The 25,777-nt window shown below is 38.4% G+C and overlaps 1 long non-coding RNA gene across 1 annotated transcript; it reads right to left on the minus strand.

Annotated features, from left to right (window-relative positions):
* Window positions 1-12,968: 12,968 nt before the first annotated feature.
* LOC110685412 lies at window positions 12,969-14,101 on the minus strand. The gene is made up of 4 exons (XR_002504035.1): window positions 13,741-14,101; window positions 13,321-13,366; window positions 13,107-13,221; window positions 12,969-13,006 (listed from the first exon to the last, which is right to left on the minus strand). It is a non-coding gene; the product is annotated as an uncharacterized LOC110685412 (long non-coding RNA).
* Between the last annotated feature and the right edge of the window lie 11,676 nt (window positions 14,102-25,777).

A 25,777-nucleotide genomic window follows, 5' to 3' on the forward strand; every position in this document is an offset into this window, starting at 1 on the left:
ACGTAGCATTGACAAATTTCCCGAAATCGGATCGTCATACATCATACAAGAGTTGTGTTGGCAACTATTCCCAAAGAAAAGAGGATTTCATCACTGCAAAAGCACCGACATACTAGTTCATAAGCAGCAAAGCGCCGACGTACTAGCATAGCAGCATTAAGGATCAACAAGCAGTGATCTTTTCGAAGACTATCACAGCGGAAATTGGAGGCAGTTGTAGGCGTATCAGTCTACAGGCGGTATTCTCTAGCTTACGGAAGATCATCACAACAAATCGGTTACCTTTAGAGACGTGTGCTCGACGGTGCAAGATACGCGTTTCTTAACTCTCTTATCTGTTTAATTAACGCTAGTTTGTAGGTATCGGCATTACAAGAGTGATTTAGGATCGCAGAACGTTTTGAGTTATTCTCCTTCCCTATCGATACTTTGACTTTTGTTTTCAAAACTTGCGTTTCTCTAAATTCAGTCTAACTGGGGGCTTCTGTAGACTCCCAAATGTGTCTCCACAAAACCAAACCCAGTGATGAATACCTTTCATGTGATTTGATTATCGAACAAAGCAATAGTGTGAAAATTCTAGTGATTAGGATGTTTTTATTAAAATATCTCTTCTTTTTGTTTTTGAAAATATTTCTTTTCTTACCTTATTTATGAAAAATGTACATTACAGTTTAGTTTTGTCTATAATAAGGGACCAATAATAGTGTAGTTGGATGGGGTTTGAAAATACCTTTCCAACGATATATTATAAGCCTAATTCTGATGAAAAATGAGGATGTGATGGCCAAAATACTAAACTGGGCTCAAACCGGATTTTAGCTACGACCTAATGATCATGTGGAGGGTCCGAAGGTTTAATCCTATTTCTAAAATAATTAGGATTAACTAGAACCTTCTATAAGTTTCTAAAATATCTTAATTATCCTTTTTGAAAAGATAAGATTAAAGAATTTGAGTTAAATAAAAACTTTCCTTTTTTAAAACTTTCCTTTTTATTAAATCCTAATTTTATTCAAATTTATAGATGTTCAAAGACAGTCAGATTTTTTTTTCGTGCCTCATAATATTTATCCAAATTTTATATGGTTGGATATATATTCAAATTATATTTCTAATGATATATTATAAAATTAAATCCGAGCTATAACGAAAAAGATATGAATGAGATACAAAACTCTATCCAAAACTGACACCCTTCCACCATTTCGGCCATATCTTTTTATCTACAAAAGATTTTAATCTGATTCTAATTAGGATGGAAAGTAGACTTCAAGATATTTCCAAAAACATATTATATGCTTTATTCGGACTTCCGAAACAAAAGATATAATAAAAATAAAAAACGTGTGAAACTGACTATTAGCGCCAGGCGCTAACCTTCAGTGCCTGGCGCTAATGACCAGCGTCTGGTGCTAATCGAGTTTTATTCTCATTGAAACTCTGATTGGTTTTTTTATCCATCCGACTAATTTCTCTATAAATAGCCTCTTAAAACCGCCGTTTTCAATCATCAATTTCCATCAATTCTTCTCATCAAATATCATCAATTATTATTCTTTCTAATTCTTTCTTCTGATCAACTCTCATCAAGAATTTCTTGATTCTCTCTCCCTCTTTCTAGCCTAGCCTTTTACAAATACAATTATTCATACATTAGCACTAGACACACCTAGCCAAGTTTGAAGTGGCCTTCGCCCTAGACGTGATTCCTAGTGCTTTAATTGTTTGCATTGTTATTATGATATAGAATCATGTCTAGGTTGTTATTATGATTCCTAGTGTCATGTTATGGCGTTTTGATCTTCCTTGTATCATGTTTAAGGTAATAACTATAATTTCTAATATCAAATAAGACAATTGTGATTCCTGTGATGCTTCTTATTCTTTCCTAATAGCATGTTAGTATCATGTTAGGGTTAAAGCTTTGATTTTTATTGTTTAGTGGCATGCTATGGTTAGTTATTAATCTTGTTAGTATCAGGTCTAGGATCTTGCTATTATTATGCTTTAACATGAACATGTTTCTTTTTATGATTATTATTGTTATTATATTTGTTGTTATAATTATTGTGATTATTATTATGTTGCTTGATAATATTTATTGGTATTGCTTGATCATGCCTTTTATGCATGTTTAAAGGGAATTGGTACTTGTAATCATGTGTAATAAGATAATTAATAATCTTGTTTAGGGTTATTTTTATTATAATTCAAGTGATCGCCAATAATAGTTTTATTTTTGCATTAAATTCAACCAACATAGATAAACAGGTTTAGGGTTAAACCTATTGATTGCATGTTAGTTAGAAAACGAACATGAATATGATCAGAATAAAGTAGAGGCCTATTATTAGGGCAAGTTCAATCTGTTTTAGGTTTGATTTGTACATTCATCCTCGAACCACCAGTCATGGTTCCAGGCCTTTTTGAGTTGACGATCTCCTGGATCGTTAAGGGGTGTAACCTTCACCTGGTGAACTGTTTTCAAGTTCCTAAAACTTGTTGGGGACTCTTTTTCTCTATCTTCTTTCCTTTTGATCACAGTGGGGTTCAAGCTAGGGATAATGCTTGAAATATTCCCTACACTAGGAAAAAAGTCCACGGGTAATTTACACGGGGAATTTACGGTACTGTAGACAGGGAATTTACCTTCCCCTAAAGGACACGGGGAATTTACCTTCCCCTAAATATTTAGTGAGCAGGTGCCCTGTTTCACGAGGAATCTCACAGTCAGACGGGATAGTTTCCCGTGACACGGTAAACATATGTCGTGACGCGGGAGTCCTGGTCCGTTTTTTCCGTCTAAATTCATTTTTTAAGCCTAATTTTGCTCAGCATTTTAAGTGTCGATTGATAATTTCTAGTTATTTCTTATTTATTATTATTATTTGGGCTAAAATAAAATAAATAAAAGTTCTAGGCTAAAATAAATAATAAAACAATGAAATCGAATGGGTTTTGGCTGAAATAAAAAACTATGCTTTGACTAAACATCAAGACTGATCCATGGTTTATTCAAAAATTAAATTTAATTATATATGCTTTTTTAAGCACTCTCAGGATTAAATACTGAACCCGACCAAAGGTGACGGTGAAAGGTTATTCATCATCAGGTTTGGTTTTGGGGAGACATTTTTAGATGTATATAGTACCTTAAATTCATCAAGGAAATTTACCTTCATAAAAGGGAACGAGGGCATACCTAGGCAAAAAGTCCAGCCAAACTTAAAAATTTTAAAGTTAAGATATTACTTGAAATTTCCTGAGTATGTCCAAGCGATATAATCAATGGACGGCTCACATAAGGCCAATACTACGGCCGCAATAGTAGTTTATTCGGCGTTACACCTAGTCATAGGGAAATCATTATTATGATTTGATTAAATTGGTAGCAATGATACCTTTGAGGTATAAAAACTACCAAGTCTGTCAAACCATTTAGAATATGGACTAGGCGAACGCCGAATAAAGGGGCATACCCCTCAATTGTAAGAAATCGCAAAACATGTAAAAATACGTAAAATTGGCTACGCACTAAATAGATGAAAACGAAAATCGCTCGCAAGGCGGCAGAACTCGCATTAATTAAAACTGCTTAAAGGGCGGCAAAATATCTTACAAAAAACCGCTCAAAAAAGGCAGCACTTAATAAAAAGAAGAATTGTTCAACAAAAGCAGAAAAATAAAAAGATGAAATCAAGGGACGACATAGGCTCTAGTTAGCTGGGTCTTGGCCTTGGACGGGCTCCTCGGAGGCAAGAAGGGATGTAATCAGCGGGCTCTTCTTTCCTTTCCTCTTCTCCCTCAGCTCTGTCCCCCCTCCTTTTTTTCCTCATATTCTGAGGTAGCTGGTGTAACATCTAGCTCGGGAGAAGGCTGGACGGCCTTCTTAGCCTCTTCCCTGAAGCAGACAAAGTTGAGGCGTTTGGTGAAGCGCTCCTGATAGTAGGCGGCCTCACCTTCATCCACCATGAGCTCGAATGACTCGAAGAAGTGGCTCTTCAACCTATCCTCAACATTCTGCTCGATGCGGACGACCTCTTCTGCACTAGGGGACCGAGATGTTTTCAACTGTTGAGTTAAGTCCTCAACGGACTTCTTTAAAGTCTCCACCTCGGCCCGTAAAGCGTCCGCCTCATCCAAGGCCTCTTTCGGATTCTTTTAGGCTAAGGCCACATTTATTTTAAGCTTCTTAGAGGCCTCGAACCCTTCTTTCTAGCGCTGGCTGTCCAGGACAGCCTGATCCCTCTCCTGTCTCATGGTATCCCTAGCTAAGGTCTCTTCTTTGAGAGCCTTGCCCAGCTTGACCAGATCTTCAGCTTTCCACGTTACCTTGTCGGACAGCGCGTTGATCTTGGTATCAAAGTATCGGAGCTGGACGACAACCTCCCCAGTAACGGCGTCCTGGGCCTATTGGACCTTATCCCAGGCTCGCTTCAGCTTCTCGTTTTCTTTATCCTTCCGCTCAAGGAAGTCGGTCAGCTGCCAAAAGAGCTGCGTACAAGACAAAAAAAGGTAGCAAAATAAGAATGAAAAAATTTCCTAAGTATGAAAGTTGGGAAAGCTACCTCAGCGCTGCAGTTAATCATTGGGCCGAGGAAGCCCTCATGAATCCCCCGCAGCCTGTCTCGCTGCTAAGAAAGGACGGCCTTTTCCATGGCTTCCCTCATGGCCATCCTGTCCACCTAGTAAGAGAAAGGTCGGGCAACTTCATATTCAGCTCCTCCTTAATATCTGCACATGGGCACAAAGAGTTTAGCTTGAGTAAGCAAACTTAAAAAGAAAGGGTGTGCAAAGCGGTTTAAGCTGGCCGTTTGAGAAGCTTGTATGAGAAAGAGGTTTAAAGGTGAATGGAGGAGGCGGTACAGGTTCGTCACCCTCCTCATCTGTGAGGCCGGTTTGGTCACCGGTCGTCTTAGAGGCCTCAAGCCAATCAGATTTTTGGACTCTTTGGATGGGCGGAGTCACTTCGGGCCCGGTCAGTTTTACCGGGGTTGACTTACCCCTATCATTCGATTTCTTGGACTCATCATGGATCGGCGTGGTGGCCGGATCCATGGACTTAAAGACCCCGCTATCACCTAACCGAGGTTGCTCTCCTTTGGACTTCAAAGAAGCAGTCCGCGACGTAGTCTCTACCGCGGTGGTGGAAGTGGTCTTAGTTGGGAGCGTCTTCCTTTGCTTGGACGCCTTCGCGTCCTTGTCATTGTTTGCAGCCGAGGACGGTTGCTTTCCTTTGGCCCTTAGGGTTGGAGTTGACAACTGTGAAGAGCAAGCAAAAGTTAAACACAAATAAAACTTTGTCAACGTCCGTGTAGATACAGCTAGGATCCAGCTCCCATCATACCATCTCGGACAAAAAAAAAACTAAATAAATAAAAATACACATATACATATTCGAAGCAGCGTCTGTGTAGGCTCAGGAAGAAGCCTCCTTCCAACCTATCAACACGAACTCTAGACTTTGAAAGGTTTTATACCTCCTTGGTTTGCTCGTACATCCTTTGATGAGCCTTGTAACGGGCCAAGTCAATTTTGGACATGTAACCCTCCCCACTCTGTCCAGGATCCAACATAGGGTACGCCTCCGCTACAAAATAGAAAAGGGAAAAAGAGATAGAAAAATTTTCAAACAAAACAATAAGCGTACAAGAGAAACCAAGACATCCCACCTTGGGGCAAGTTCTTGTAGAGGCCGCATGCCGACATAAATGTTGGATCCCTAAACAAACTGGCCAAAGAGACCTAGTTCTTAGGGATGACCACCATCTAAACATCCTTGTTCACCTTCTTGACTTTAAACTATTCAAGTTGGTACGCTTGGCTGGGGTGGACGGGTGGCTTATACGACATATGGACCTCGCGGCCAAGCTAGATTGGCTTGGCATTAAATCTGTTCATCCTAAGGTTGAACTCCACATCTTTAATCTTTATGCGGTAAAACCCAATTCTTCCAGTCTCGCCACTTGGGGACACGGTAGACCACCATTATATAGTCTTTGTTGGTACTAAGGATGAACCAGCCGTCCGTATGCTTCTCCAGCTTGGTCATGGAGTGCATCTCGTAAAAAACCGGAAAGTCCGGCTTGAAGCCCTTGCGTATGCACATCACCAAGTACCCGAACACGTTCAGCCAGCTGTTTGGCATCACCTGGAAGAGGGATATGTTGTATTCATCTAGAACAGTGAGGACGAAAAGGTGAAAGGGGAAACGGAGCCCAACATCAAAGGCAGCCCTATAGAAGCAGAAGGCTTTGCGTCGTGGCCGCTCATCCTCCCACGCGGGCACGGAGTGAGATTTTCGTGGCGCCGACAATTCAAAGCCCTCACCAAAATGGAGGAACTCCTTATACTCTTCGAATTCGTTATTAAGGTATCCAAAGGATGTGCTACCCACTGTACAGGCGTACGGATTTTTGAAGTTTTCTATATTGGCGACCACAACATTGGCAGTCGCCTCTCCTTTGGCCATTTCGCCTTCGGCCTCAACCTCTTCTTAAACCTCCTCATTCTGTTGGTGAGGGGCAGTATCAAATTCAAAGGACAGCACTCTGTCCAAGTTAACTGCCTCGGCCGAGCTTCGGCTTCTACAGACATGGCCGCCACAAGCTAAAGGAGACTCTTCTGAAACTAAGGGACTTTTACCCTTGTCTTTAGTAGCGACCGCCTTGGTTACTGAAGAAGGGCCACTGCGAGGGGGCAGGTCGGACGGTTCGTTGATAGAAATCCCAACTCTTAGCTTGTCCAACCTGCTATGTTGAAGATGGAGTGGTAATGGAGCTGATGAGGACGGCCCAGTAACGGCCGCCCTAAAAGAAGAAGGAGGTCTCTCACGAGATCGCAACCCGACCGATTGTTTGGCCGAGTACGCTCGTTGTGAGGAACTAGGCTTAGGGGTCGCCCCGGACACCCCAGTTGCAGAAGAGACGCCCGGTGCACGTTAGCGCTCCTCAAAAGATGAATTTACTTCCACGGCCGAGCAATGAGTACCCGTGGAAGCGGTCGTAGGAGTAGTCGAAGGAGTTTCTAAGTCAGTATGATTTGGGTCATATGGAGTCTTATGATTCACCAGACTACCGTCTGGGTTTCTTGCCACACGACGATCATGCGTCTGCATTATTCTTGCCATGTTCGACTGCAGAGACAGAGAAGAATAGGTGAAGGTGAGTTGGTACACACTAGAAATGGACCCACTCCATGAAGGAGATGACTCGTCCACATTCATTCTAGACTCCTCAGTCCCAAGCGAACGGTCGGCCTCATGAGGAGAAACGAACAAAGCCGAGTGTTGAGCCAGATTAAATAATGAAAAGTAAAAAATAATATAATTAAAGAAGTGAAAGAAAATAGGCGGCCTACCTCTGTACGTGTAGAAAACATGAAAAGTCTTGAGGGTAGACTGGAAAACTAAAAAATGCGCCCGGAAAATTCAAATGCACGGCGGAGCTCTTGAAGATTCAAAGAAAATAGCACTTTCTCTCTCTAAAAGTTCTGACCTCTCTCTAAAAAACACAAAGTTCCAAAGTGTGAAAATGAGGTCAAAACCCTTATATATATAGGCAAAATTTATGGGGGCAGGATGGTAAATTCACCTTTCCCGCCTAAAGATGCTGAACAGTTATAATTTGAAAAATTAACCTAGAATTTGAGGGGGCAAAAGGACAACGCTGTTAGAATGAACGAAAAAAGAGACGGTCGAATAACGGCGCGTCCAAAATGACGGGCAAAATAGACGGAACCAAACTTCCATCTCAATAGATAGACGTCCGCTTTTCCCTGAAACTCGAGACGGCTTACCCTGTCCGCTTTTTTCTCAAAGATAGGCGTCCGCTAGGAATTCTTAGGCGCACGAAAGTAGTATGTCAGCCAAATACGACCAACTACTAATGGGACGGACAGAACCAAGTACCTCAGTAGTCTGCCAAATCCATATATATTCGTACGAATCAGGGTAAGTAAAGATCAGAAGAGGCGACCGTTATTGTACGAGCCACCCCCCTCTGAGTGGCAAATGTTCAGGGTGAAATTACCCCATGTACATGGACTAATCTTGTAGCGACACGTGGCCCAATCAAAGGGTGACACATGTCACTATGGGAAGATGCCACGAGTTTAAGGCATACAAAACCCTTGAATTCAGCATTAAAAAGGCCTTGTTACGTCATGGCCCAAATCTTGAGAGATATTCATGAAAGCCGCAAAACGGTGCCCCCATATTACACATGGCAACGTGTGATTGCGTAGCCAATGACGTCACTGAATTTAAGGGTACAAACCCTAAAGGGGCACAAACTCCCACCCCTATAAATACCCTAATCATTTATGATGGGAGGGGTGGATTACGACATTACAAGCAAGAGCAATAAATAGCTTTAACTTCTCTCTACTTTCTCTCTCTAGCCTTTTCCGTTTCAAATCTCTATTTTGATCATTGGAGGCGAATATTCCGGTAAAGGAATATTCGTTATTTTTGTAGGTGTCCCAGTCTCATTGCCAGCAGGTGTGACCAGTATCCAAGGAATACCAAAAAACACCCAAAACAAGCATTTATTTTAAAATTTCCCCTATTTTGATTGTTCCAATTACCTTTACTTTGATTTTGACCATAACCTTTGTTATGATTACCATAATTTTGGTTTTAATTTTTGCTACTATAACCTTGGTTGTTATAGTTACCTTGAAAATTTTAGTTCCCTAGGTTCCTATTACCACCACCTTGGTTATAGTTGTCAAAATTTCCATGGTTGTTGTAACTATTCCATTAACCTCTTTGATTTTTAGACCTAGAATCATTATTGTTTGACACATAATTCACATGCTCATTCACATTTCTGTCTTGATCATCACAAACATCCATACATGCATGAGGGAAATTAAAAGCATCAAGATCATACAATCCACAAACATCACAAAAACAAGCAACAACTAGGCATGTTACTAGAAGGGGGAGAAGGTTGAGAATTAGAAGACATACCTCTCCCTTTAGATTGGGAGGGAAGATTCAAAACTTGGGAGGTAACACATCCAACTTTGCCTTGATAGCAGACATTTCCTTCCCCAAGTTTGTCATTTGTGAGGACAAGTTGTTTATGGTATTAAGATGATCTACCGAATACACCGAATCTCTACTCTTGCTAGTTGACTCCCTTTCACCATCTTGCCAATCTCTATAGTACCTCACTACATTTTCAATTATGTCTACCACTTCCTACTTTATTTTATTCGTGATGGGACCTCAGGCTCCTCCATCAAGTCATGAATTTCCTTGAGGACTTAGGCCACCATAGCAGATTTGAATAATTTTGTAAAGAAGGAATCCCGTGGTGAGGACATTCTCTTTGTCCTTATACCTTTTCCATGCTTCATAGAAGCTTTCACTAGACTTTTGCTTGAAACCAAGAATCAAAGCTCTAGCCTCCACCGTGTTCTTTTGTAGATTTCAACGGGATAGAAATTCCTTGGTCACTTCGTCCCATGTCCTTAGAGAATTGGGTTTGCCCTCCTTGTCTAGCCATTCCAAGGCATGCCCTATAAGAGAAAAGGGAAAAAGCTTGAGGCGAATAAATTCTTGGAAAATTCCATTCACTTTGATAGTGTTGCAACACTTTTAGAACTCTTTGAGATTTTTTATCAGGCTTTCATGTTTGGCCCCACTTAATTGTTGCTTTTCTATCAAAGTGATCATTGTCGTCTTTATTTCAAAGTCATTTGCCAGTGTTGTAGGTGGAGCAATCCCCCTTTCAAACCTATATACATCCGGAATCCCCAATTCCTTCAATGCCACCCTTAGAGTTTCTCATATCCTTGCTTTGTCTTCTTGTTGTGGTTCTTCTTCACTTGAAGGGCTAGAACATAAAGAACGTCTAGCAACTCTTATCTTTGCAATTGTCCTCTCAATTTCCGGATCAACTGGCACTAGTGAACGACCACGTGCTCTACGCAAACAATCTCAAAAGAAACAATTAGTATCACGGCGACAAATGTAGCCAAAAATAGAAAAGCCTTTTTGTATTATCCAATTAAAATTTAGTAGACTCAACAGCTATAACAAATCACTAATATCATCCGCTGGCAACGACGCCATTTTGACGTAGGGAAAATGTAGGTCGTTTTCTAATCTCCCCTAGAGCCAAAAATATTTATAATCACGTAACAAACCTAATATGAGTATAAAGGTATGTCAAGGGTTAAACCCTAAGGAATGAGTAGGAGAAAGTTATACCCTAGGGTTTAGCTATTTCAAAGATTGTAAGATGTGTTTGAATTATAACTAAGGTATCAAATAGCTAAACAAATCAAAGAAAATCAATATGCTAAACACTAGGGATATAGGTTCCACATGCAAGCTCAATGATCTTGCTAATCGATTGTTAACTCGATTGATTCAAACATTCCAAAGGACAAACAATAGTTGCAATTAATAAAATCCAAAAGATATCTCCTACAATCCAAGCTAGGGTTCACTGAGAATGATAACAAGGAAAATCACAATCAAATTCAACCAATTAAAGCAATTCTCAAATCAAGGTCGGGTTCATGTCATTGAAATTCACTATGCAATCTAAATTAATCATGTAGGTTAATCACTCCTAATCATTAATCACATGCACAATTATGTCCACCAATTCAATTGCAGCAATTCAATCAACCAAGAATCTTAAACTAGCAATAATCATCAATCAAGCATGCTTCCACTTCTCCCTAGCTACTAATCTACTCACAAATCATGGTGGAATTGAAAAATAAAGAAAATCGAATCACAAACATCATCATTTCAAGCTTAATCAAAGAGAAAATCAAACATTCGACAAATTCTCAAACCAAAGATTAACAATCAAATCAAACATTCAAGAATTAAAGGAAATACCAAGCAAAAGTAAATTCAAAGGAAAGAAATTCTCACAAATTTTCATTGATTGAAGATGAAATCTAAGCTCAAAGATGAAATTGAAGTATAAAATAGGTAATCTCAAGTTTCTCTCTCTACTAATTTTTGAAATAAGTCTCAAGTACATATAAAATCGTCATCCGTAGAAAAAGGAAAAGTCAAGGGTATTTATAATAAATCGAATAAAGGGGATCGAAGCAGGCTCGTGCACACGCACAGCAGGGTCTGTGCGCATGCACACGCACAGCAGGGTCCCTATTTCATTTATCTTTGTGATTTTGAGATAGGTTTATCCTTATTTGTTGATTGAACTTGTTGTTACTTTATTTCTCCTCCCTTTTTCTTAAGTTTTCTTGGTTATTTCATATCATTTGGTATCAGAGCCTAGGTTATTATCCTAGAAAGATCCTACCTTTTTTAATTTCTCTTTCCCCCTCTCAAAAGATCTCATCTTTTCCCACAAAAAATTTAAATTTCTCTTAAAATACAAGCTTTCTATCTTGAAACATGGGTGATAGATACTATTATGAAGATGATGAAGGTTACAATGAAAACTCTAGATTGGATGATGTAGAAAAGAATTGATAGACTTCTTGAGGTCTTGGAGAATAGAAGGAGTCCTAGAAGGAGAAGGATCCCTAGTGAAGAAGATGACTATCACTCTCCTCGCCGGAGAAGGGAATACTGCCAACGAGACCATGAGGACAACCGTGACAGAGACATCAAGTTGGAATTTCCAGACTTTGAAGGTAATCTTGATCCTAATGAATTTCTGGATTGGGTTAGGAGTATGGAGAATGTGTTTGAATATAAGGGTTATAATGATGAAAAACGTTTCAAATTTGCGATCCCTAAACTCAAAAAACATGCTTTTTTATGGTATGAGAACTTAAAGAATCGTAGGAAGAAAGATGGAAAATCAAAAATCAATTCTTGGGAGAAATTGAAGAAACATATGAACAAGGACTTTGTGCCTAAAGATTATTTGCAAGATGCTTATCTTAAATTGAACTCTCTTAAGCAAGGAACTATATCGGTAGAGAAGTATACTAGGTAGTTTGAGAAACTTTCTATCATGAGTGGAATTGAAGAAGCACCGGAGCATAAGATTGCTAGGTATATTGGTGGTCTTGAAAGAAAGCTTGTGGGAAAGGTTGATGTGCATGCCCATGGAAGTTTTGTTCAGGTGGTGCAAAAAACTTTGAAGTTTGAGAAGTATGACAAGGTGAGTAGTGCTAGTGGGTATACTAAGCCTACCTTCAAGAGTTATTTTGCTCCAAAGGGTGAGACAAGCAAGACCATTGCCAAGGATGACAAAGGCAAGGCTCCCATGCTCTCTTCTAGCAAAGATGATCATAATAAGATGAGCAATCGGAAGACTTGCTACAAGTGTAGGGGTTATGGACATTTTGCTAATGAGTGTTCAAATAGTAGAGCTACGATGATTCGTGAAATGGATGATGATTATTACGAAGATGAGAAGAGGGATTTCAGAGACCCTATATATGATGAAGAGGATGAGATTCAAGTTGAAGCCGATGAGGGTCAAATCCTTGTTGTGAGGAGGGCACTTCACTCCATTTCTACTCCTTTCACTAGTGGAAAAATAGCTATCCGTAACGGGCAAAAATAGCCTATCCGTAACGGGCAACGGGCGTTAAGTATGCTGCCGTTACGGATAGGCTATGTTATTCATAACGGGCAGTTTGACCGCCCGTTACAAATAACGGGTTATTCGTAACCGGCTGTCAAAATGCCCGTTACGAAAACAATTGAACCCAAATTAAAAAAAAAAATGCAGCAGGTGATACCTGCTAGTCTGCTATCCTGATAAGTTGCTATGATGCCAAATTTTAATTACTATTATCAATAATAATAATAAATGTAAAATTGAATTAATTATAAAATCAAATATACAACTTTCACAAATGTCCAAATTGACTTTACAACAACTCTCAACATGAGTCAAAAGCTACTAAATAAATAATACTCCGTAATACAACATGAAAATTTAAACAAGTTTTATATTCCATATAGTAGACTATGAACTTGAAAAATCTTGTAGAATTGTATACTGTCTTGATTTGTTTCCGTTAAGATCAGTTACATGGAAAACTGCAGAACACAAAATTAAAAATAGGGTTAAAATTTTAATTACAATAATTAATGAAAATGGGTATCTTAAAATCCTCAAAAAATAAATTTAATTACTCACCATCCATGAACCATCTGCCATCGGAAGAAATATAAGCTTTCTTAATAGAAAGATTAAGATCTGTGATCACTTGAACAGCTTCTAATAGAATCCCATGTTTTCTAGCACTATCAACCTACCAAAAATTAAATTAAATCAAATTAATTATTATCAAATAATTAACTAAATAAAAACCCAGAAAATATTTTAATTACAGAAGGTTAATTATAATTACCTTAACAAGGGTGGAATTAGGACAAACAGCATTGTCAATTGCAACTCTGTAGAAAAAAATCACATTAAGGGTTAGATTATCAGAAAATTAAAAAATTAACAATTAATTTTATTTATTTTTTGATAACAGCTTTGAAATTCAAAATTTTTTGAAGGTGTGAACGGGAAAAGTCGGTGGCCGGTCGCTTTTTTTTTTTCTGGGAGAATTTTAAAAGATGGAGAGCTTCTGGAAAATAGCCGAAAATCTTAAAGAAGAAGCAACCAAAAAAGTCTAAAATTTGTATAACAATAAAAATGATCATCAAACAAAACATTTTGAAAATAAATTGATAAATTTCCCAGAATTAATATCTAAAAAAATAGAAATAGATTGATAAATTCCTGAAAATTTAAAAACAAAATGATAAGAAGAAGAACAAACCTGGGAGTATCTAAGCGCAAAAGAAGCTTCTCGAATTCATTCAAACAAGCAGGCCACTCCTTAAAACGACGTCGTTGATAGAATGATACCCAGAAAAATAGGAGAACGTCAAGTGCGCTTCAATGGGACGCTTCAATTGCTTGGACCGACGAAATTCAATTTGAAACAAAGATCTGTAGAGCAAAATCCATAAACCCTCCGATCTAAAAATCATCAAATCCCCCAATTTCACCATTTTTTCTCTCTCCTCGTCCCATATCGCCATTTTTCTCGCCTTGTTTCATCACCAATTGAATGGGGAAGATTGATGGAGGAGAGAAGAGGAGAGGAGATAAGAGGAGAGAGAGTGACAGTGTGAAATGAGAGAAAAGAGGTGAATGACGGCTAGGTAAACCCTAATAAAAAGCCAAAGCCAAGTAATGGGCTCTTCTTATCATTTGGGCCACGCTCAAGCAGTTGTATCGGGCTCAATATGCCCGTTACTTGTAATATAATATCCGTAACGGGCAAATGATGACGGTTACAACTAAATAAGTATTCGTAACGGGAAATATTTTGCCCGTTACGAATAACTAAGTATTCGTAACGGACATTTTTTGCCCGTTACGAATAACTAAGTATTCGTAACAGACACTTTTTGCCCGTTACGAATAACTAAGTATTCGTAACGGACACTATTTTGTCCGTTACGAATATATTTAATGTAACGGGCATAGCTTTGCCCGTTACAAATAGCCTGTTACGAATGAGATTTTTTCCACTAGTGTTTGGCGAAAGAGCAAAGGGAAAACATCTTCCAAACTCATTGCACCATCAAGGATCGAGTTTCCAACCTTATCATTGATAGTGGCTCTTGCACTAATGTGGCTTCAAAAACATTGGTGAGCAAGCTCAATCTTGAAACTACCAATCATCGTACTCCCTACAAGCTTCAATGGCTTAACAATCACAATGAGGTGAAGGTAACGAAACAAACTCTTCTTTCTTTCTCAATTAGCAAGCTATATAAGCATGAGGTACTTTGTGATGTATTGCCTATGGATGCTTGTCCTGTATTGCTTGGTAGACCTTGGTAATTTGATAGAGATGTAATGCATGATGGAAAAAAGAACACTTATTCATTCATAATGGATAAGAAGAAGATTGTACTCAACCCCTTGTCCCCCACCATCAAATACAAAGAACCATTGGGTACGGGAAACACAATCAAAGAGAACCTTCTCATTGGGGAAAATGAGATGGGAAAGGAGATAAATCAAGGACACCTTGTATTTATTTTTCTTCTAAGGGAAACACAAGAGAGTGAGCGAGAAAACCCAATCCACCCCCTTGTCAAGGAAGTATTGTTTGAGTACCTTGATGTTTTTCCCGATGATCTCCCCCCTCCGGTTTTCCACCTATTAGAGGAATTGAACATCAAATCGATTTTATTCCCGGATAACAACTCCTTAATAGACCGGCTTAAAGGTGTACCCCCGATGAAGCAAGAGAGCTTCAAAGACAAGTTGGTGAGTTTATTGAAAGAGGATTTGTGAGGGAATCCCTTAGCCCTTGTTTGGTTCCGGCTCTTTTGGTTCCTTAAAAGGATGGTACATGGAGGATGTGTGTGGATAGTAGGGCCATCAATAACATCACCATCAAGTATCGCTTCCCTTTTTCCCAACTTGATGATATGCTTGATGAGTTGTATGGTTCCAAGGTGTTTTCGAAGATTGACTTGAGGATGGGGTATTGTAGGCGTCGCTCGAAGTGCGCCTACGTAAAAGCATGTGTGAATATGCTTGGAACTCATAGGAAGTGGAAATTGACATAATACGATAAGGGACACGATTAAGGACAAGGAAAGTAGGGAGCCGCCAACAAGTTTTTAAGGAACATGTAAACCGTTCACGGATCATAAAAGGCAACCACGAATAAGGGACAACGATTGACTAGTGAAGATTGCACCCCTTTTATAATCCTTGTGATTACTAACTCCATATGGTTCGCAACCACGAAAGCAGGATCGGGGACGATGGTACAAAGTGAGTCATGGAGTCACATTTGCCCGTATTGGCCTCTACTAGATTCTTATAGTGAAAAGCATTCCTGCAATCTCAAAGGCATACAAACAGAGTTTCAATTTGCTCTAAACTATTATTAAGATAAATTGGTTAAATATTAATGTAACACATAATTCTAAAATATTTTTTATCACTTGATTTAACAATAAGATTAAAAAGGATCCTAAACCGGTTGTCCAAATTATCTTATTAGGCATGATTTTTAATTAAATATTCCCTTTAAACATGCAATATAGTGATCAATAAACATAATAGAATAACATCAATATTAAAAGCAATTTAAGAATAATTTTAGCAATATAAAATCGTTAGAAAAATAATAGAAATAAAAGGAACACAATTCTTACTTTGATTCTGTTTTCTTGCAACTACAAAATAATAAATGATTTAGTAACTTCAAGGAAATAATAATAAAACAATAATTAAATTAAATTAAATTAAGTAGAGTTGATTTGGGGCCAAACCCTCAAACAGTTTTACCTTTCAAGCCTTAGCTTAAGGACAGAACCACGAGTAATGTACGGACTCATTGGAGTGTTTGAAGAAGGAATTTTGAAAGAAGAAGGGTAGGCTAGTGTTTAGGCTAGAGCATAGAAGAGAGAAAAATAGAAAATTCATTGATGCCACGTACATCAGAAATGAGGGGGTATTTATAGAAAAAAAGTGCAGAGGGAACACACGGAACCCTAAAAAGATAAAAACCCTAAAAAAATATGCCACAACACGAAAAAGTATATCGTGACACGAGAACCCCCACCGTCAGACGGTAAACATTCCCGTGACACGGTGTACTTGTTGTGTGACACGGGAAATATTTAGTAAACGGGGGAGAAAACGCGTTAAGGGTTTACGTGGAAAGGACACAATAACTTCAGTGTCATAGCAGGTGTCCCGTGTCACTGGGATTCCCACCGTCTGACGGGAAAGGTTCCCGTGACACGGTGGACATCTCTCGTGACGCGGGAGTCTCTGGTCTGTTGTTCCGTCTAAATTCATATTTAACCCTAATTTTGTTCAGCATTTTAAGTGCCGATTGATAATTTTTGGCCATTTCTGATTTATTATTATTATTTGGGCTAAAAAAAGTAAATAAGTAAATAAAATAAATAAAAGATTTGGGCCAAAATAAATAATAAAACAATAAAATAAAAAGGGTTTGGGCTGAAATTAAAAACTATGCTTTGACTAAACATTAAGACTGATCCATGGACTATTGAATTTAATTAAATACGATTTTTTAAGCACTCTCGGGATTAAATACTGAACCCGACCAATAGTGACAGTGAAAGGTTGTTCATCATCGGGTTTAGTTTAGGGGAGACATTTTAGTTGTCTACAGAAGGCCCCACTTTGACTGAGTTTGTAGAAACGTCCGTTTCAAAACTGATAGTCAAAGTAGCCGATAGGGACGGAGAATGATTTAAGATCCTAAATCACTCTGTATACGCTGATACCTGCAGAAAAATGTTAATTCCACAGATAAAAGAGTAAAAGGATAGAATGCGTCTCTAGCACCAGTGTATCGGTGACAAATGAGTTTGGCTGGTTCCTATGCTTGAAGGAATCCACCGGATGACGTTCGTTGAAACGCTTTCCATTCTTGAGGAAAGCCCACTGATGAATTTGGTAACTTTCTAAGCCTGAAGAAATATACCAGATGATACTTTCCATGGTTGAGGAAAGCCGACATATGAATTTGGCGGTTTTCTATGCTTGAAGAAATCCATCGGATAATACTTTCCATGCTTGAGGAAAGTCGACAGATGATGAGAGTGCAAGTCTCTGTGTATCGAGAACCTTGCGCCGTGAAATGATGGTGGTTCGATTGTCCCCGAACGTGGGATGTAGATGGTCCGCTTGTCCTCGGACGTGGGCTGTATGTAACACCCCGTCTAAAACATAAGGCATGACGTTCGCATAATTAACGTCAAGACGAAAATGTCACTCTAAAGGTTACAAAATAAAATAAAGACAATGATTAAAATATCTGAGAAAAAATAAAATAAAGTGAAAGAAATCCCAAATGAACAATAAACACTTCCAATGAGGGAAAACAACCTCAAATCTGATAATCCTAAAAGAGAAGGTCCAAAGAAACTAAAGCAAGTCTATAAAACTGCTAAGAAATAAAATAAACACTCTGCTCTCAGCCCAGACTCAACAGGAACTACTCTTCACCTGCAAATAACATTAAGGTTCCACAATCAGTGGGGAGTAACAAGCAGTCCTCCCAATACTTGTAGAAATACAAAGCTAAGTACAGAAAAGTTTAGACACTAGCACAAAACTTAACAACATGTGGGAACATCAACTCAGATAATATTTACCAGTTAAACTTCAGGGAAAAATAAATAAATAAATAAAACATGGAATCATGATTATAATACAGATCAAGCATGTAAATATAACAACGTAAGAAAAAAAATATATAACCACAAGAATTCTAAATTGAATATAGTAACTCAAAACAAATAGTAACTCATATATACGATAATTAACACTTGTAAAGTTCCCTTCCCAAAACAATAGTATCTTAAAAATAAATAAATTTTAACCCTTTTGAAAATAAGATTTATAGTGAGGCAAGCATATAAAATATGAACGCTGGTGAAATCCACAGCCCACCATCAAAGGTTTGTTAGGGCGAACCTACAGACGATTTTGCAGCCGTATGCGTCTGATAATGGCCAAACTCCCATTTTCCTACTCGACTTCCGCAGCCCGAGTAGTTCCGGACGACAACAATTAACCTAGAAAATACATCTCGAATTCCGCAGCCCAAGATGTTGGCATGTTCCAACCATTGAATTCCGCAGCCCAATGGTTGTCTTACACTCACAAAAATATATAAAATTTATAAACATACTTCTTAAAAATCATTTAAACACATTTAGGGATCATCAACCCCAATTTAAAGTATTTGCATGTCTTTACTTCTAAGACCAAAATTCAATATAAATTCTTCAAAAGAGTTTAACTTCAAAATTCTTCAAAATATAAAATAATCCATATATCATACTAAGGTGTCACTCTTATTGTCTGGATTTGGGTACGAAGCTAATTATAACAAAATATCACAATACGCACCGTACACAACCCTTGGCGAAGCGGTGCTAAAAACAGTGTTATTCTACTTTAAAGCACAACGACGTCGACAACTTACTTGACACTTTAAAACCATTTTTTTTTACTATTTAAACACTCAGAATTTTAAATCAACATTGGTGCTTATTCAAAATTTCCATCACTACCTATTATTTAAATACATAGAAAAATCGACTATCTTTATACGATTAATTAAAATATAAAATAACATACATAAATAAAGTTACCCAATGAATAGTATTTACTACTTCAATCAAATGATTAATCAAGATAAGTTACCACGAACAGCTTAGTATATAACCACGAATATTTGCCAAACCCACTATGCACAATCATCAGATCATCCTATATTTATTTATTTATTTATTTTTATTATTATTATTTTTATTTTTTTTTTTGCTCAGTTAATACTACCCACAATTATACTAATAGCTACATGTGAAACCAACAATCAAGACATAAATAAATAGGCATAAGATCATGGTAAGATGTATGAACTTGCAGCAGCAACGATGACATAGCGTGTGAATATATATATCAGATTGTGACTTAGACAAGATTATTATTATTTGAGCATGCTTACTTCAACTAGTTTAAATATAACAACACTTGCTTTTGGAGATTTAATTCATGAGATACATGACAACAAGGCAAAGAAATGAACTTACAATTTCTAGCATACCTCACGCAGATTAAATAAGTAGGCAGAAGGTATTTGAACCAAAAGCACACAACAACCATTATTACAATCGAAAGAAAACGAGACCAAGACGACTCCATTCAATCCAATTTTCCTTTACAGAAATAAACATGATAAAAACCCCAATAATAGACATGATATGTTAAAGAGGAAAAAAAACATGAACCACAAGCAGCCATTTCACACGCAAAATACACCACAAAACAGATCATTACAAGTTTATTAGAAACCGCAACCGAAAACCCGAATAACAAATCCTAGACGCGTCTAATTCTATCTAAACCCAACCATGATTTCTAGAGTAATGAAATAATGCTAGTTACCTCGATACACTTCCGATAAAACCCAAGAACCAAAAGAACTCAATACAAACTAGTCCTCTTGATGAACTGAAAAACCTATACAAAACAAGATTGAAATAAGAATATGCATGTATAACAAACCATACAAGAGGGGGGACGAGAAGGGAAGGGTTAAACCCATTAAACATACTTATTTTCACAGCCAAATTGAAAGGGAAAATATGATAATCCTTGCAACAATGAACCTAGCAACAAATCTCACAAGAATTGAGAAATAAGGAGATGTAATATGGAGGTGAAAGAAGGTAGAGTGCAAAAACTTTTGAGGATTGATTCCCACGGTCAATGGGAAAAGAAATGGATGATTATTTTCTTAATGAGGGTAGAAAATATAATGGGTTTGGGAGTTGTAAGGGGCAAGAGAATATAAGTTGAAGGCAAGAATTAAGGGGAGCATTAACTTGGCAATTAAAGAGTCAAATGAAAGAATCCAATATCTAACTTCCAAAAACCAATTCAAATACTTGTATACTACTCCAATCCCATGCCAAATCAGCCCAACACCTCCTAGGTTATAGCCCAAACACCGAAAATTGGTTCAGTCCATAAAAGTAACCTCGGTATAATTCGCCTCATCCGGCTCAACTAAAAACCGTAAATAAATAATTAACAATTAATATTTTAAATTAGGTTTACACTCTTATCAATCAAAAATTAAAAGTGTTATGATTTGAATAGAAAACAACATTATACACATAATAATTCAAAATTTATTAGTTCAACAATATAGGGTGTCACACTGTAAATGGTCCGCTTGTTCCTGGACGTGGGCTGTAGATGGTCCGCTTGTCCCCGGACGTGGGTTGTAGATGGTCCGCTTGTCCCCAGACATGGGCTGTAACTGAGACCTACAAAATAAAATTTGCCTGGGGACTCGTATAGACTATAATTGACTTGACCAACTCACTTGACCAAGTTTGACTTGACACGACATGACATGACATGAGTATGACTTGTGATTGTGTGTGTATAGTTTGAGTGTGTATGTGCAGACATAAGCAACCAAAAATGCAAAAGCAAAAATTTTCCATCATTTTTGTCATGAGAAGAGTGGAGGGTGCCGACTTTCTCCCGAAAAAGAAACACGTGAAAAATGAAATTTTATTTTCGAACTTCCCTCGATAAAAATTTTGAAAAAGTTTTTGAACTTCCCCAAAATAAAATAATGAAAAAGGAAAGAAGGTTTGAACTTCCTCCTTGAGCAAGGCGAAATGAATCGTATGGATTTAATTGCTTGTCCTGAAAATAATGTATGCATGATCCATGTTCTTAGGCCAGGAGGCTCAGGACAATTACATCATGTGACACGATGGATGAATGAACTTAAGACATGGAGCTAAGCATCATATATGGTGTAAAGAAGCGATCTTGAACGTCACTTAGGTCTGGAAGCTAAGCATGTATATAGATGAAGTGATTATGAACGTTTCTTAGGTCAAGGAGCTAAGAACGATAGGCTTTCTATTATTACAAATCATTGATATAGAAATGTTACACAGTACATTATGCGATGCATGAATCAATGAACATTGCTCAGGTCAAGAAGCTAAGGAAGTATACAACGTTTCTTCTGATGAATGTTGTCTTGAAAGATGATGAAGCATGCGCGGTAGGGAAACAAGATTTCATGATAAAGGGTTCCTAAGGGAAAGACGATATGGATATGTATGTGTGAAAGTGATACTAAGGTGTGGCTGCAAAGGTTATGGTGATGGAAATATTCTTTGACTCGATCATGCATAGATATGTGGCCGCACCTCAATGTGAGGTTGCCTACGTATCCGTTAGGAATCAGGCCGAACGTAGCTCTAACCGAACTTTGCACAAGTGTATGTACACCTCAAAGAGGTCTTTCAAGGGTTGTATTGTGGTTAAGTTGATGGTTTAAGGAAGAAAGGGGTAAAAGGCTCAAGACCCGAGAGAAGCCCCCAAGATGCGTAATTGTGAATTTGAAAATTTTGAATTTTGCAAGTTTATTTTGAACACCTTTTGTTTTTTGCTTTGATTTTTTTTTTTCATTCTTTTGAATAAATGTATGCAATCACTGATCATGCGGTCCATCACTCACTTAGCATTCATGTTTCTCAGGCACGGTACCGAGCACTCGATGAGAGACGCAATTTGAGACATGCTCATATCAAAGACATTGGAACACTTGCCTTTAGACATTGTTTTATTGTTGCTTTGCTGGGTTTTTTTTTTTATACTTGCTTTTTGAATGTTATACAATTACACATCTTCCAATCCCAAGGTTAAGTAAATGTGGGTTGAAGAAATGAAGGCCAAACGTTAGACGAGGCTCAAAATGGTTAATGAAGAAATGGAATGTGATTGAACGGTTAACAGGGAATGACAGCGTTGCAAAGGTGCCTCAAGTCATTGGTGTACCTTGGGTTTAGTTAGGTAATTGATTTTTTTTTTTTTGAGAATGAATAAATGAATGAAAAATTGTATGATCGAGATGTAAAGGAAATTTTCTAATTTTATTAATTGAAAAGGTGAACGAAACACATGAAACGTATAAAAATTCAAAATGGAAAACCTATGCTAGACACGAATGGGGGAATGGAGATGAATGATAAAGAAAGAAATCATGAAATCTTGCACGAAGGATCTATTGTGCGCCTTGTGTTCATTACTTCTTGCCGCCTAGAGGGACAGGAAGTTTGTTTGCATCCACCAAGTCTTGAATGACGTCCTTCAAATTCCAACATTGCACCGTGGTGTGGCCCCTTCCTTGATGGTACTTGCAATGGACATTGGGATTCCATTTGGCGCTCCTTTCTTCAGGTTTTGGCTCTGGAAATGGCCCAATAGGTGTGATCAAGCCTTGACTGTAAAGGCGATCAAAGGCCGCATCATAAGTCATTCCTAAAGGAGTGTAAGTTCTTTTCTTCTGGGGCAATGGAGTATCAAGGGCTAACACTTCATTGATATCAACTTGGCTTACATTGATTGTAGTATTTTCGTGCTTAGAAGAAGAAGAAGAAGGATGGTCGTTCTTCTTGTTTTTCCAAGTGTTATTATTGTTACTACCAGCAGTCTTTATTAGCTCATCCTCAAAGTTGATGCTTATGTCGTATATAGCTTCGAAAGTGTTCAGTGGAAGAAATTTGAGATGTTCCCTGTATTTATGAGTCAGATTTTGCATAAAGAGGCAAACCATCTCTCTTTCTTTGGGGGGATCTACCAAGAGTGAAGCTGTTTCCCTCCACCTGTTCAGGTGAGCGGTGAAGCCTTCATTCTCTTTCTGTTTGAGAATGGAGAGTTCACGTTCAGAAGTTTTAGTTTGAATGTTACACTTGTAACGATTCATGAAACTTTCGGTGACATGTTGCCAAGTCGTAGTACGCTTGGCATCTAGGGAATAAAACCATTGTTGGCAAGCATGTTCTAAGAAGAGAAGGAACACCGTAGGGAAGAGTGTTACGTCCAATCCCTTAAGAGCCATGGTTTCATAGAACGCCTTCAAATGGAATATTGGATTGTCAGTAGGCTTGAACTTTGGAATATCAGCAGTGGAGAACTTTTCAGGGAGTCTGTCCTTCACATCCAAAGGAGTGGGAGGTCGTTCCACATAAGTGAAATCCTCAGAAATCTTACTCATTTGTTCCTTCAATTTGTCAAGGGTGGAAACAGTGACCTTGTTTTGTTCCATGGTAGTGACCCTTGTGGTAAGGGTTTGCATCATGGAAAAGAGTGCCTCGATGGATTTGTTGATGTCCTCAATATCTTCTTTAGTGGCCACTGAAAGGTGATAAGTAATGTGGAAATGGCAAAGTTCTCTTTGATCGTCTATTAGATTTGAGAGATTGTTGCGGTAATGACTCGAACCGTATTAATCTATCCCTGCTCCTTGACCAAGTACTGTGAAATAAAATAATTCACTTAATTATTTAACTCATTTCTCAAGATAGGAAAGGAAGGAAAAAATAGACATTTGAAAACAGGTGAGAAAAGTCCACTCATTTTTTATTATGACGAAAAAACGGGTGCATGAACCTAGTATACGATCATAAACGACCTGGTGCACGACTCGAGTCGGAACATAAAGAAAGTGTGTGGACTATACTTGATTCGTGAGTTATTAAGTGATGTTATAAGACTCGTGGTATGATCGTATGGCTAGACATGTGAAAAATAACCAAAATGACTGACACGAGGACCAAATTAACACGGAAGACTTAAAATAAGCTGACTGAAGTTATTTCAAGCACACCATGACACGAAAAACTATACCGTGTCACGGTACAAGCTGCCATGACGCGGTGGGCTTTTTTTTTTGGAAATCCACCTTGCCACGGTGGAAATTGTCGTGCCACGATGAACTTTCCCGTGCCACGGTAAACTTTCCCGTGCCACGGTGGATGCTGACATGGCACGGGATTATTTTTTTTGGTGCTGGTAATCCACCGTGTCACGGTGGAAATTGCCGTGACACGGTGAACTTTCCCGTGGCACGGTGGATGCTGACGTGGCATGAAATATTTTTTTTTTTTGGAAATCCACCATGCCACGGTGGAAATTGCCGTGACACGGTGAACTTTCCCGTGCTACGGTGGATGCTAACATGGCACGTGATTTTTTTTTTGTGCTAATTACTAAGTGAGTACGGTCCATTGGCAATCGTTAGTCATAAAATAATACACCATAGACAAAGAAAGATCGTTAAGGTTATGACCAAAATGACCAAACATAAAACACATAGGCACAATGATGCAAAGAATAGTTCACAACCTAAGATCAAGTTATATGTTCGACTATGTTCAGGTTTATTTGGTGTCAATAGGGTACCATGGTTAAGAGTTTGGACGCGTTAGCAAGGCAGCCTCCCTTGATGGTGTATGCCAGCGGGCGGCTTCGTGAGTTCGTAATGAAATCGAACTCGACTTCATGGTTTGGATGGATTTAATAACTCGGATGAGCCCTTATTTCCATGAGCGTTTTTAGGTTGATAGAGCTTAAATCCCACGGGGCTAAGACACATGTAGAACACATACGTTTTTTCAGAAAAATTCGAAGGAAGTTGATTGTGAGAAGAGAAACCAGGCAACCGGACTGATTTTAGGACTGTAGTGACACGACAAAGATTCCCGTGCCACGGTGTTGCACACCGTCAGACGGTGTACTGCACAATGACACGGCAGATTCTACCGTGGCACCGTAGTTAGAAAATCTGACTAGTGCCCTGTTTTCCTTCGTACGCAATCAAGTTATTCAATTTTTTCCTACGAGACATACCTAAATGCGACGTTAAAACGTCTATGCTTATGCAAAAATGCCAAATTAATCACATGAATATTTTTCAAGAATCTTTCAAGTCTCATCCACTCATATTAATTAAATACCGATAACTCAAATCGATAAATAGTCAAGAATCCTCCCCAATGGAGTTGCCAAATTGTAGGCGTCGCTCGAAGTGCGCCTACGTATGCTTGGCACTCATAGGAAGTGGGAATTGACATAATACGATAAGGGACACGATTAGGGACAAGGAAAGTAGGGAGCCACCAACAAGTTTTTAAGGAACTTGTAAACCGTTCACGGATCATAAAAGGCAACCACGAACAAGGGACAACGATAGGCAACAACGATTGACCCGTGAAGGTTACACCCCATTCATAATCCATGAGATTACTAACTCCATATGGTTCGGAACCACGAAAGGTGCATTGGGGATGATGGTACGAAGTGAGTCATGGAGTCACATTCGCCCGTATTGGCCTCTACTCGGTTCTTATAGTGAAAAGCATTCCTGCAATCTCAAAGGCTTACAAATAGAGATTCAATTTTCTCCAAACTATTAT

This window comes from Chenopodium quinoa, unplaced genomic scaffold (assembly GCF_001683475.1).
Source record: "Chenopodium quinoa cultivar QQ74 unplaced genomic scaffold, ASM168347v1, whole genome shotgun sequence".
NCBI classification, from domain to species: Eukaryota; Viridiplantae; Streptophyta; class Magnoliopsida; order Caryophyllales; family Amaranthaceae; genus Chenopodium; species Chenopodium quinoa.